This window comes from Bombus huntii, unplaced genomic scaffold (assembly GCF_024542735.1).
Source record: "Bombus huntii isolate Logan2020A unplaced genomic scaffold, iyBomHunt1.1 ctg00000201.1, whole genome shotgun sequence".
Lineage (NCBI taxonomy): Eukaryota > Metazoa > Arthropoda > Insecta > Hymenoptera > Apidae > Bombus > Bombus huntii.
Window position 1 is genome coordinate 52501 of NW_026099431.1, and position 11882 is coordinate 64382.

The window sequence follows — 11882 nt, forward strand, 5'->3', positions numbered from 1 at the left end:
GCGATACGCCGCTGCAACTTTGTCGCGTGCCAGTAAAAAGCAATACGCCGCTGGACTTAGCCGCTCGTGCTACCGCTGCGCGCGCACCTCCGAATCAGCGGGTATGCGCCGGAGTAGGTAACACTCTCTTAAGGTACGCCGTTCTGCGCAGCTCGTCTTGCGCGCGCGCGCGCGCGCTTTTTCAAATATTTTTAAACGTTTTTTCGCGTTTTTTCCCGTTTCTTCGCGTTTTTTCCCGTTTTTTCCCGTTTTTTCCCGTTTTCCACGTTTTTTCCCGTTTCACGAGAGAGACGAAAACGAGGAAAATAATCGCGACAAATGCTCGCTCGCTGCGCTCGCTCGGACGAATATAGCCCAACCCAAAACCGATCCCGAGCGTTCGAACGAAGATTTCGATGAAATCGAAGAACGAACGCGAAAGGGATTGGTTTTGGGTTGGGCTATTTTTTTTTCGAGCGAGCGGAGCGAGCGAGCAACGCGTAAGAGCGTATCGTTGCGTCGCAGGGACTTTGAAATATTCGCCACTGTTCGAACGTTCGAGTCGAAATAACTCGAGAAAAAGCGTTATAACGCATCGAAATTATCAGTGAAATCGTTACGTATCGACGAAATCTAGTCGAAAGTAGCGATTTCACTTTATTTTTTTAAAAAATTTCATCCTCCGGACCAACGTGACCGGGACGTTGGAACTTAGAATTTTTTCGCCCCGTTACGAAAGTACCGAAAGTTCAACTCGAAATAACTCGCTAAAAAGCGTTATAACGTATCGAAATTTTGCGTGAAATCGTTACGTTTCGACGAAATCTAGTCGAAAGTAGCGATTTCACTTTATTTTTTTAAAAAATTTCATCCTCCGGACCAACGTGACCGGGACGTTGGAACTTAGAATTTTTTCGCCCCGTTACGAAAGTACCGAAAGTTCAACTCGAAATAACTCGCTAAAAAGCGTTATAACGTATCGAAATTTTGCGTGAAATCGTTACGTTTCGACGAAATCTAGTCGAAAGTAGCGATTTCACTTTATTTTTTTAAAAAATTTCGTCCTCCGGACCAACCTGACCGGGACGTTGGAACTTAGAATTTTTTCGCCCCGTTACGAAAGTACCGAAAGTTCAACTCGAAATAACTCGCTAAAAAGCGTTATAACGTATCGAAATTTTGCGTGAAATCGTTACGTTTCGACGAAATCTAGTCGAAAGTAGCGATTTCACTTTATTTTTTTAAAAAATTTCATCCTCCGGACCAACGTGACCGGGACGTTGGAACTTAGAATTTTTTCGCCCCGTTACGAAAGTACCGAAAGTTCAACTCGAAATAACTCGCTAAAAAGCGTTATAACGTATCGAAATTTTGCGTGAAATCGTTACGTTTCGACGAAATCTAGTCGAAAGTAGCGATTTCACTTTATTTTTTTGAAAAATTTCATCCTCCGGACCAACGTGACTGGGACGTTGGAACTTAGAATTTTTTCGCACCGCTACGAAAAGGCCGAAAGATCCCCTCCAAATAACTCGTTAAAAAGTGTTATAACGTACGAATATTTTTCAAGAAATCGTTATAACTCGATAAAATACGTCGGGATTAAGCGTTTATATCGTCGGCAGACGGATATAAAAACGTTTGGACCGACACGACCGGTCGTTGGAACATAGAAAAATTCCGAGCCGGTACGTTGGGACTTAGAAAAATTCCGAGGGCGAAAAAGTTTTTTCGAGTTTATTCGTTAAAAAGCGTTACAAGGTATGAATTTTTTTGCATAAATCGACGTAACTCGACGAAATACGTCGGGATTAATGGTTTATTTCCGTCCGAGAACGATTTTTAAAAACGGACCTATGCGGCCGGTCGTTCGTACTTGGAAAATTTTCGGACCGAACACTCTTTTTCGATTAATTCGTTAAAAAGCGTTATAACGTACGAATATTTTTCAAGAAATCGTTATAACTCGATAAAATACGTCGGGATTAAGCGTTTATATCGTCGGCAGACGGATATAAAAACGTTTGGACCGACACGACCGGTCGTTGGAACATAGAAAAATTCCGAGCCGGTACGTTGGGACTTAGAAAAATTCCGAGGGCGAAAAAGTTTTTTCGAGTTTATTCGTTAAAAAGCGTTACAAGGTATGAATTTTTTTGCATAAATCGACGTAACTCGACGAAATACGTCGGGATTAATGGTTTATTTCCGTCCGAGAACGATTTTTAAAAACGGACCTATGCGGCCGGTCGTTCGTACTTAGAAAATTTTCGGACCGAACACTCTTTTTCGATTAATTCGTTAAAAAGCGTTATAACGTACGAATATTTTTCAAGAAATCGTTATAACTCGATAAAATACGTCGGGATTAAGCGTTTATATCGTCGGCAGACGGATATAAAAACGTTTGGACCGACACGACCGGTCGTTGGAACATAGAAAAATTCCGAGCCGGTACGTTGGGACTTAGAAAAATTCCGAGGGCGAAAAAGTTTTTTCGAGTTTATTCGTTAAAAAGCGTTACAAGGTATGAATTTTTTTGCATAAATCGACGTAACTCGACGAAATACGTCGGGATTAATGGTTTATTTCCGTCCGAGAACGATTTTTAAAAACGGACCTATGCGGCCGGTCGTTCGTACTTAGAAAATTTTCGGACCGAACACTCTTTTTCGATTAATTCGTTAAAAAGCGTTATAACGTACGAATATTTTTCAAGAAATCGTTATAACTCGATAAAATACGTCGGGATTAAGCGTTTATATCGTCGGCAGACGGATATAAAAACGTTTGGACCGACACGACCGGTCGTTGGAACATAGAAAAATTCCGAGCCGGTACGTTGGGACTTAGAAAAATTCCGAGGGCGAAAAAGTTTTTTCGAGTTTATTCGTTAAAAAGCGTTACAAGGTATGAATTTTTTTGCATAAATCGACGTAACTCGACGAAATACGTCGGGATTAATGGTTTATTTCCGTCCGAGAACGATTTTTAAAAACGGACCTATGCGGCCGGTCGTTCGTACTTAGAAAATTTTCGGACCGAACACTCTTTTTCGATTAATTCGTTAAAAAGCGTTATAACGTACGAATATTTTTCAAGAAATCGTTATAACTCGATAAAATACGTCGGGATTAAGCGTTTATATCGTCGGCAGACGGATATAAAAACGTTTGGACCGACACGACCGGTCGTTGGAACATAGAAAAATTCCGAGCCGGTACGTTGGGACTTAGAAAAATTCCGAGGGCGAAAAAGTTTTTTCGAGTTTATTCGTTAAAAAGCGTTACAAGGTATGAATTTTTTTGCATAAATCGACGTAACTCGACGAAATACGTCGGGATTAATGGTTTATTTCCGTCCGAGAACGATTTTTAAAAACGGACCTATGCGGCCGGTCGTTCGTACTTAGAAAATTTTCGGACCGAACACTCTTTTTCGATTAATTCGTTAAAAAGCGTTATAACGTACGAATATTTTTCAAGAAATCGTTATAACTCGATAAAATACGTCGGGATTAAGCGTTTATATCGTCGGCAGACGGATATAAAAACGTTTGGACCGACACGACCGGTCGTTGGAACATAGAAAAATTCCGAGCCGGTACGTTGGGACTTAGAAAAATTCCGAGGGCGAAAAAGTTTTTTCGAGTTTATTCGTTAAAAAGCGTTACAAGGTATGAATTTTTTTGCATAAATCGACGTAACTCGACGAAATACGTCGGGATTAATGGTTTATTTCCGTCCGAGAACGATTTTTAAAAACGGACCTATGCGGCCGGTCGTTCGTACTTAGAAAATTTTCGGACCGAACACTCTTTTTCGATTAATTCGTTAAAAAGCGTTATAACGTACGAATATTTTTCAAGAAATCGTTATAACTCGATAAAATACGTCGGGATTAAGCGTTTATATCGTCGGCAGACGGATATAAAAACGTTTGGACCGACACGACCGGTCGTTGGAACATAGAAAAATTCCGAGCCGGTACGTTGGGACTTAGAAAAATTCCGAGGGCGAAAAAGTTTTTTCGAGTTTATTCGTTAAAAAGCGTTACAAGGTATGAATTTTTTTGCATAAATCGACGTAACTCGACGAAATACGTCGGGATTAATGGTTTATTTCCGTCCGAGAACGATTTTTAAAAACGGACCTATGCGGCCGGTCGTTCGTACTTAGAAAATTTTCGGACCGAACACTCTTTTTCGATTAATTCGTTAAAAAGCGTTATAACGTACGAATATTTTTCAAGAAATCGTTATAACTCGATAAAATACGTCGGGATTAAGCGTTTATATCGTCGGCAGACGGATATAAAAACGTTTGGACCGACACGACCGGTCGTTGGAACATAGAAAAATTCCGAGCCGGTACGTTGGGACTTAGAAAAATTCCGAGGGCGAAAAAGTTTTTTCGAGTTTATTCGTTAAAAAGCGTTACAAGGTATAAATTTTTTTACGGGAATCGTTCTATCTCTATTAAATACGTCGGGATTAAACATTTTTATCGATTTTTTCAAAAAATTAGCGTTCGTCGAACTGACACGACTGGGATATTTTTCTAATTTTTTCGTTAATTAACGTTACACAGGTATATATTTTTTTGCATATTTCTACTTATTTTAACGTATTGTAATTGATTATAAACTTATTTTTTGTCCGTATTCGATAAAAGAGTATGTTTACTGATGCAATTTTTCGGTGAAAAAAAAAATTAATTTTTTGGTAAAAATGCATTTCTATTATGTTAATAAAACGTCTGGTAATGTATTTCGATGGTTGGATATTGGCTTTGTATAGTAGTGATCGAGCGTTCGCGAGACTAAGTTCCAGCGTCCCTTCCGAACGGTACGTTGCTACGGAGGTTTTGCACCGTAAGCGCGCGGCCGCTAGCCCGGCCGGCGCCGGCCTTCCGGCTGGCGCTTTCGTATCTATAAGAGAGACGTCGAGCCGGACGGTTCGGTCGGAACAGCGTTGAGCGCGTGGCTATTCTACGGCCTCGGTTGAGAATTCAGTCACCGCTCCTCGAGTCTTAGTGTATTTTACGCTATTTCTCGACTGTTCCTCCGTTCTCGTTCTGGTTTTTTCTCTACACTGCTGCGCCGCGGGTCGCTGTCCTGGACGTAATGACCAAATATCGTGGCAAGGTTCCCCTGAGTCGGGAAGCTGGTGACCTGTGTGTACGTATTCTAACAAAAATTGTTAGATGCGTGTGTGCTTGTACTAACTGAGCATCGATTCATTCAAAAGAGTATAACCGTCTGCTTTCTATAAAAACTTCTGCTTTCGCAGAAGTATCCGATGAGGCGGTAGGAGCGTACTATCTTTGCGTAGTATGTCTTCTGCCGAAAATGTTCTACCGATTGAAAGAATATTCTTACGGTATGTCCAGCGCGACGCACTGGGATACGCGCTTGTTCGTTCAGCGTGAGGTGCGTATACGTGCTTTACCGCTAAGATATTCTAATAAGTCTTTTTACACGAAGACAGCATTATGGAAATGTTCCTTTAGAAGTACGATTCTAAACATTTTATATAAGACTATGAGAAAGAGAGAGAGAGAAGAGAGGAGGTGGAGTTGAGAATTACAAAGTGGCTGCGAGCGGCGTTCGAAGATTATTACTGAACTATGGGTGTATCTCGAACGTCGCTAGGAGATATATTTTATAGATATATCTATCTTAAGAACGAAAAGTCTCGTCGTACGGTGCTTACGTCCCACCTACGACACGAAGAGAACTTAAACGAAATTTATAAGAATTGTTATACGAATAAGATCCCTGGTTGATCCTGCCAGTAGTCATATGCTTGTCTCAAAGATTAAGCCATGCATGTCTCAGTACATGCCGCATTAAGGTGAAACCGCGAATGGCTCATTAAATCAGTTATGGTTTCTTAGATCATACCTACATTTACTTGGATAACTGTGGTAATTCTAGAGCTAATACATGCAAACAGATTCCGACCAGAGATGGTAGGAATGCTTTTATTAGATCAAAACCAATCGGTGGCGGATGGCTCGTCTGTCCGTCCATCGTTTGTTTTGGTGACTCTGAATAACTTTGTGCTGATCGCATGGTCATCTAGCACCGGCGACGCATCTTTCAAATGTCTGCCTTATCAACTGTCGATGGTAGGTTCTGCGCCTACCATGGTTGTAACGGGTAACGGGGAATCAGGGTTCGATTCCGGAGAGGGAGCCTGAGAAACAGCTACCACATCCAAGGAAGGCAGCAGGCGCGCAAATTACCCACTCCCGGCACGGGGAGGTAGTGACGAAAAATAACGATACGGGACTCATCCGAGGCCCCGTAATCGGAATGAGTACACTTTAAATCCTTTAACGAGGACCAATTGGAGGGCAAGTCTGGTGCCAGCAGCCGCGGTAATTCCAGCTCCAATAGCGTATATTAAAGTTGTTGCGGTTAAAAAGCTCGTAGTTGAATCTGTGTGTCACAGTGTCGGTTCACCGCTCGCGGTGTTTAACTGGCATTATGTGGTACGTCCTATCGGTGGGCTTAGCTCCTCGCGGGCGGTCCAACTAATATCCCATCGCGGTGCTCTTCACTGAGTGTCGAGGTGGGCCGATACGTTTACTTTGAACAAATTAGAGTGCTTAAAGCAGGCTACCTTCGCCTGAATACTGTGTGCATGGAATAATGGAATAGGACCTCGGTTCTATTTTGTTGGTTTTCGGAGCCCCGAGGTAATGATTAATAGGGACAGATGGGGGCATTCGTATTGCGACGTTAGAGGTGAAATTCTTGGATCGTCGCAAGACGGACAGAAGCGAAAGCATTTGCCAAAAATGTTTTCATTAATCAAGAACGAAAGTTAGAGGTTCGAAGGCGATCAGATACCGCCCTAGTTCTAACCATAAACGATGCCAGCCAGCGATCCGCCGAAGTTCCTCCGATGACTCGGCGGGCAGCTTCCGGGAAACCAAAGCTTTTGGGTTCCGGGGGAAGTATGGTTGCAAAGCTGAAACTTAAAGGAATTGACGGAAGGGCACCACCAGGAGTGGAGCCTGCGGCTTAATTTGACTCAACACGGGAAACCTCACCAGGCCCGGACACCGGAAGGATTGACAGATTGATAGCTCTTTCTTGATTCGGTGGGTGGTGGTGCATGGCCGTTCTTAGTTGGTGGAGCGATTTGTCTGGTTAATTCCGATAACGAACGAGACTCTAGCCTGCTAAATAGACGTAACTTATGGTATCTCGAAGGCCCCCGGCTTCGGTCGGTGGGTTTTTACTACCAACGTACAAACAAATCTTCTTAGAGGAACAGGCGGCTTCTAGCCGCACGAGATTGAGCAATAACAGGTCTGTGATGCCCTTAGATGTTCTGGGCCGCACGCGCGCTACACTGAAGGAATCAGCGTGTTTTCCCTGGCCGAAAGGCCCGGGTAACCCGCTGAACCTCCTTCGTGCTAGGGATTGGGGCTTGCAATTATTCCCCATGAACGAGGAATTCCCAGTAAGCGCGAGTCATAAGCTCGCGTTGATTACGTCCCTGCCCTTTGTACACACCGCCCGTCGCTACTACCGATTGAATGATTTAGTGAGGTCTTCGGACTGGTGCGCGGCCAATGTGATAAGCATTGCCGATGTTACCGGGAAGATGACCAAACTTGATCATTTAGAGGAAGTAAAAGTCGTAACAAGGTTTCCGTAGGTGAACCTGCGGAAGGATCATTAACGATACGATACCAAAAGAATTTGACTTGAACACATATAAAAACTATGAAATATATATCACAATGGTCGGTAAGGAGCCGTACTCCTCCTGTATCGACGAAAGTATATACGACGTATTAACAAGCTATATACTTTAACAAACGAAAACGCCAGGGAGCTTGGCAACCTCCGTTGGCACGAATAGAAATATTCTTAAGGAGGAGACGACCCTCCAGCTACGGAATTATACGAAGAGAAGGTGGCACTCTCTCTCGATCATCGGGATGAAGAGATATATATATACAAGTATAAAAACGAAATGCGAATGAAACTTATTCGAGGCGCCTGCGTGAGGTCGTAAACAGAAAGACCCGCCGTCTCCGAATAAAACATATAACATATAATATATATATATATGAAATTCTAATAAAAGGGAACTCTAGCTTCGAAAGAGCCAACAAAAGTTAAGGCTCGATATCAAACGAAAAAATTACGATGGAAACCAGGTGTAAAGAGAAATGCAGTCGTGGCGCCTGCGAGAGGCCGTACACAGAAAGACCCGCCGTCACGATCTCGTATTTCGTATTTGCATCGTGGAAACCGTACAAACGAAATATAAAAGTCCATGCAAACTAATAAGAAAATCTCTAAAGTGCCTCGTGTCGGAGTGATCATGCTCGCCTATTCTCTTCTATGTTTCGTGGTCTGTGTTGCGTTTGTTCTCCTCCTAGCAACGGGACATATCGAAGACTCCTCTTTGGGATCGAACGAAGCGTCTAGAACGAGTCGACGAGAGCGAAAGAACTTGTAGCGAGTCGCGCAGAGCGAAAGGATACCGATATACATCTTCGAAGGTTCTCTTCGAAGATCCATGGATACCTTCTGCGTCGACTTCTCTCGTCTCTTTCATCGAAACTCTCGTCGTTCTCGAAACGTGCTTCCTACCCAAAGGGCGTGTGCTCTTCGTATGTCGTTTCGTTCGAAATAACGAAACCACGTGTAACATACTCGTGGATCGGGTAACCTAGAACGAAGACGCATCGCGTGGATGTTGGCCCGCTATGCGACGATGACCGATGATGATGATGATGATGATGATGATGATATGATGATGATGTCGATGTCGACGACGACGACGATGAAGACGATGTGTAGCAACGATTCGTAACTAGTCTAGCCGAAGTTCGTTCAGAGGGGAACGCCGCCGGCTTCGAAGCCTCGATGTCGTGAGTCGGACACCCGTGCCGTCGCTAGAGTTTTTCAAACTCTGCTTCTGGATATTGGGACGAAAGACCGCTCGAGGACGACGACAGCCGTGCGTGCGTATCCCATCGAATTTTTTTTACACCACCTGAACGAGACTAAAGTTTCGTCTAGTTGATCGTCTACCGTCGCATAATGTATATTATATACCGTTCAGAGGGGACCGGCTGTCTATCCTCGTTGTCGTGAGTCGGACACCCGTGCCGTCGCTAGAGTTTTTCAAACTCTGCTTCTGGATATCGGGACGAAAGACCGCGCGAGGACGACGGATGCGAGTCCCATCGAATTTTTGACTTACACACTACCTGAACGAGACTTAAAGTTTCATATTATATACCGTTCAGAGGGGACCGGCTGTCTATCCTCGTTGTCGTGAGTCGGACACCCGTGCCGTCGCTAGAGTTTTTCAAACTCTGCTTCTGGATATCGGGACGAAAGACCGCGCGAGGACGACGGATGCGAGTCCCATCGAATTTTTGACTTACACACTACCTGAACGAGACTTAAAGTTTCATATAATATACCGTTCAGAGGGGACCGGCTGTCTTTCCTCGTTGTCGTGAGTCGGACACCCGTGCCGTCGCTAGAGTTTTTCAAACTCTGCTTCTGGATATCGGGACGAAAGACCGCGCGAGGACGACGGATGCGAGTCCCATCGAATTTTTTATTTACACACTACCTGAACGAGACTTAAAGTTTCATCCAGTTTGTCGTCTATCATCGCATATATAATATACCGTTCAGAGGGGACCGGCTGTCTATCCTCGTTGTCGTGAGTCGGACACCCGTGCCGTCGCTAGAGTTTTTCAAACTCTGCTTCTGGATATCGGGACGAAAGACCGCGCGAGGACGACGGATGCGAGTCCCATCGAATTTTTGACTTACACACTACCTGAACGAGACTTAAAGTTTCATATAATATACCGTTCAGAGGGGACCGGCTGTCTTTCCTCGTTGTCGTGAGTCGGACACCCGTGCCGTCGCTAGAGTTTTTCAAACTCTGCTTCTGGATATCGGGACGAAAGACCGCGCGAGGACGACGGATGCGAGTCCCATCGAATTTTTGATTTACACACTACCTGAACGAGACTTAAAGTTTCATCCAGTTTGTCGTCTATCATCTCATATATAATATACCGTTCAGAGGGGACCGGCTGTCTATCCTCGTTGTCGTGAGTCGGACACCCGTGCCGTCGCTAGAGTTTTTCAAACTCTGCTTCTGGATGTTGGGACGAAAGACCGCGCGAGGACGATGGATGCGTGTCCCATCGAATTTTTGATTTACAAGACACACACTACCTGAACGAGACTAAAGTTTCATCGAGTTTATCATCGCATAACCCGTTCGGAGGGGACCGGCTGTCTATCCTCGTTGTCGTGAGTCGGACACCCGTGCCGTCGCTAGAGTTTTTCAAACTCTGCTTCTGGATATCGGGACGAAAGACCGCGCGAGGACGATGGCTGCGAGTCCCATCGAATTTTTGTTTTTTTTTTTTTTTTTAAAGAAAAAACACCACCCGAACGGAGATGTGTTCTATCTTTCGTCGATTTTTCATGCTTTCAGTCGGTCGCGTGGTCGCCATCCGTTCGGAGGGGATCGCCGGCTTCGAAACCTCGATGTCGTGAGTCGGACACCCGTGCCGTCGCTAGAGTTTTTCAAACTCTGCTTCTGGATATTGGGACGAAAGACCGCTCGAGGCGGACGGCCGCGCGAATCCCATCGAATCTTTACTATCACCCGAACGATGGAGAGATGCACGCGCGCTGTTTCTTGAATAATTGGACGAGAGAGTAGAATCAAACACATATATAACATGGGCTAGCCACCGTGCTTACTCGTTCGCGAGATCGTGTGCTGTACAGAGGATTCAGAATCGGGTGTATATATCCCCGTCGTTTCCTGACGAACGGAGCTTCGATCTCGATGGTTGTTATATATCATAATGTACTTTACGCCCGGCCGGCGAACGCGCGTATCTTCGCGCGTTCGTCGTTTTCTTTTTTTTTCGAACGTTTTTGTGTCGTCAATCCTATGGCGACTTCTGCGCGTTCGATTCCCGTTGGTCGAACGTGACGGAACTCGGCTTCGCTAGAACCGAGAAGAGTACATTTGAGTATTGAACTGTTGTAAATTTATAAAAGATTACCCTGAACGGTGGATCACTTGGCTCGTGGGTCGATGAAGAACGCAGCTAATTGCGCGTCAACGTGTGAACTGCAGGACACATGAACATCGACATTTCGAACGCACATTGCGGTCCACGGATACAATTCCTGGACCACGCCTGGCTGAGGGTTGCTCACGTAAACCTAAGACTGCTTGCGTTGCGTATCGTTACTCTCCGTATCTGTCTCTCTCTGTCCCTTCTTGCCTTAACAACCCGCCGTCGTTCTTCTTTATATAAGAGAACGTTTCAGAGTCGGACGAAGGTACAAGAACGAGGATACGAATAAGAGCGGACGGAGAGAACATACGCGACGTACGAGCGATTGTTGGACGCTCGTCGGCGTTCGTCGCGGTCGTGCAGAGACCGTGCAAGTCGTACGCATGCTCGATATATAATCTATCGTGTTCACGGGAGACTACGAAACTCTACCTCTGTCTCTCTCTGTCCCTTCTTGCCTTGACAACCCGCCGTCGTTCTTCTTAAAAATTATAAGAGAACGTTTCAGAGTCGGACGAAGGTATACGAAGGGATACGAATAAGAGCGGAGAGAACCGGTCACGGACCTGCGTGAGTGCTCGCGGCGTCGTGAGTCGTCCTTACGAGGGCGACCGCCCGCTTATGCACCGCTTCGTGTATCGGTTATCGAACGTATATACTCGTAGTGTTCTCCTCGTGACCGATTTTTTTTTCATATCAGGCGATATATGCTACGTTTGCCGGTGTTCGACGCACGAAGGTCCGCGCCCCCGACGTCGTCTTAAAAGAATATTATATTTGGCGAGACTGAGAGAGAAA

At 44.8% G+C, this 11882-nt stretch overlaps 2 non-coding genes across 2 annotated transcripts; both read left to right on the forward strand.

Moving 5' to 3' along the window:
* Positions 1 to 5754: 5754 nt before the first annotated feature.
* On the forward strand, positions 5755 to 7677 carry LOC126877637 (small subunit ribosomal RNA). Its single transcript, XR_007695206.1, has one exon. It is a non-coding gene; the product is annotated as a small subunit ribosomal RNA (ribosomal RNA).
* Positions 7678 to 11063: 3386 nt separating this feature from the next.
* LOC126877643 (5.8S ribosomal RNA) lies at positions 11064 to 11218 on the forward strand. Its single transcript, XR_007695212.1, has one exon. It is a non-coding gene; the product is annotated as a 5.8S ribosomal RNA (ribosomal RNA).
* The last annotated feature ends 664 nt before the right edge of the window (positions 11219 to 11882 follow it).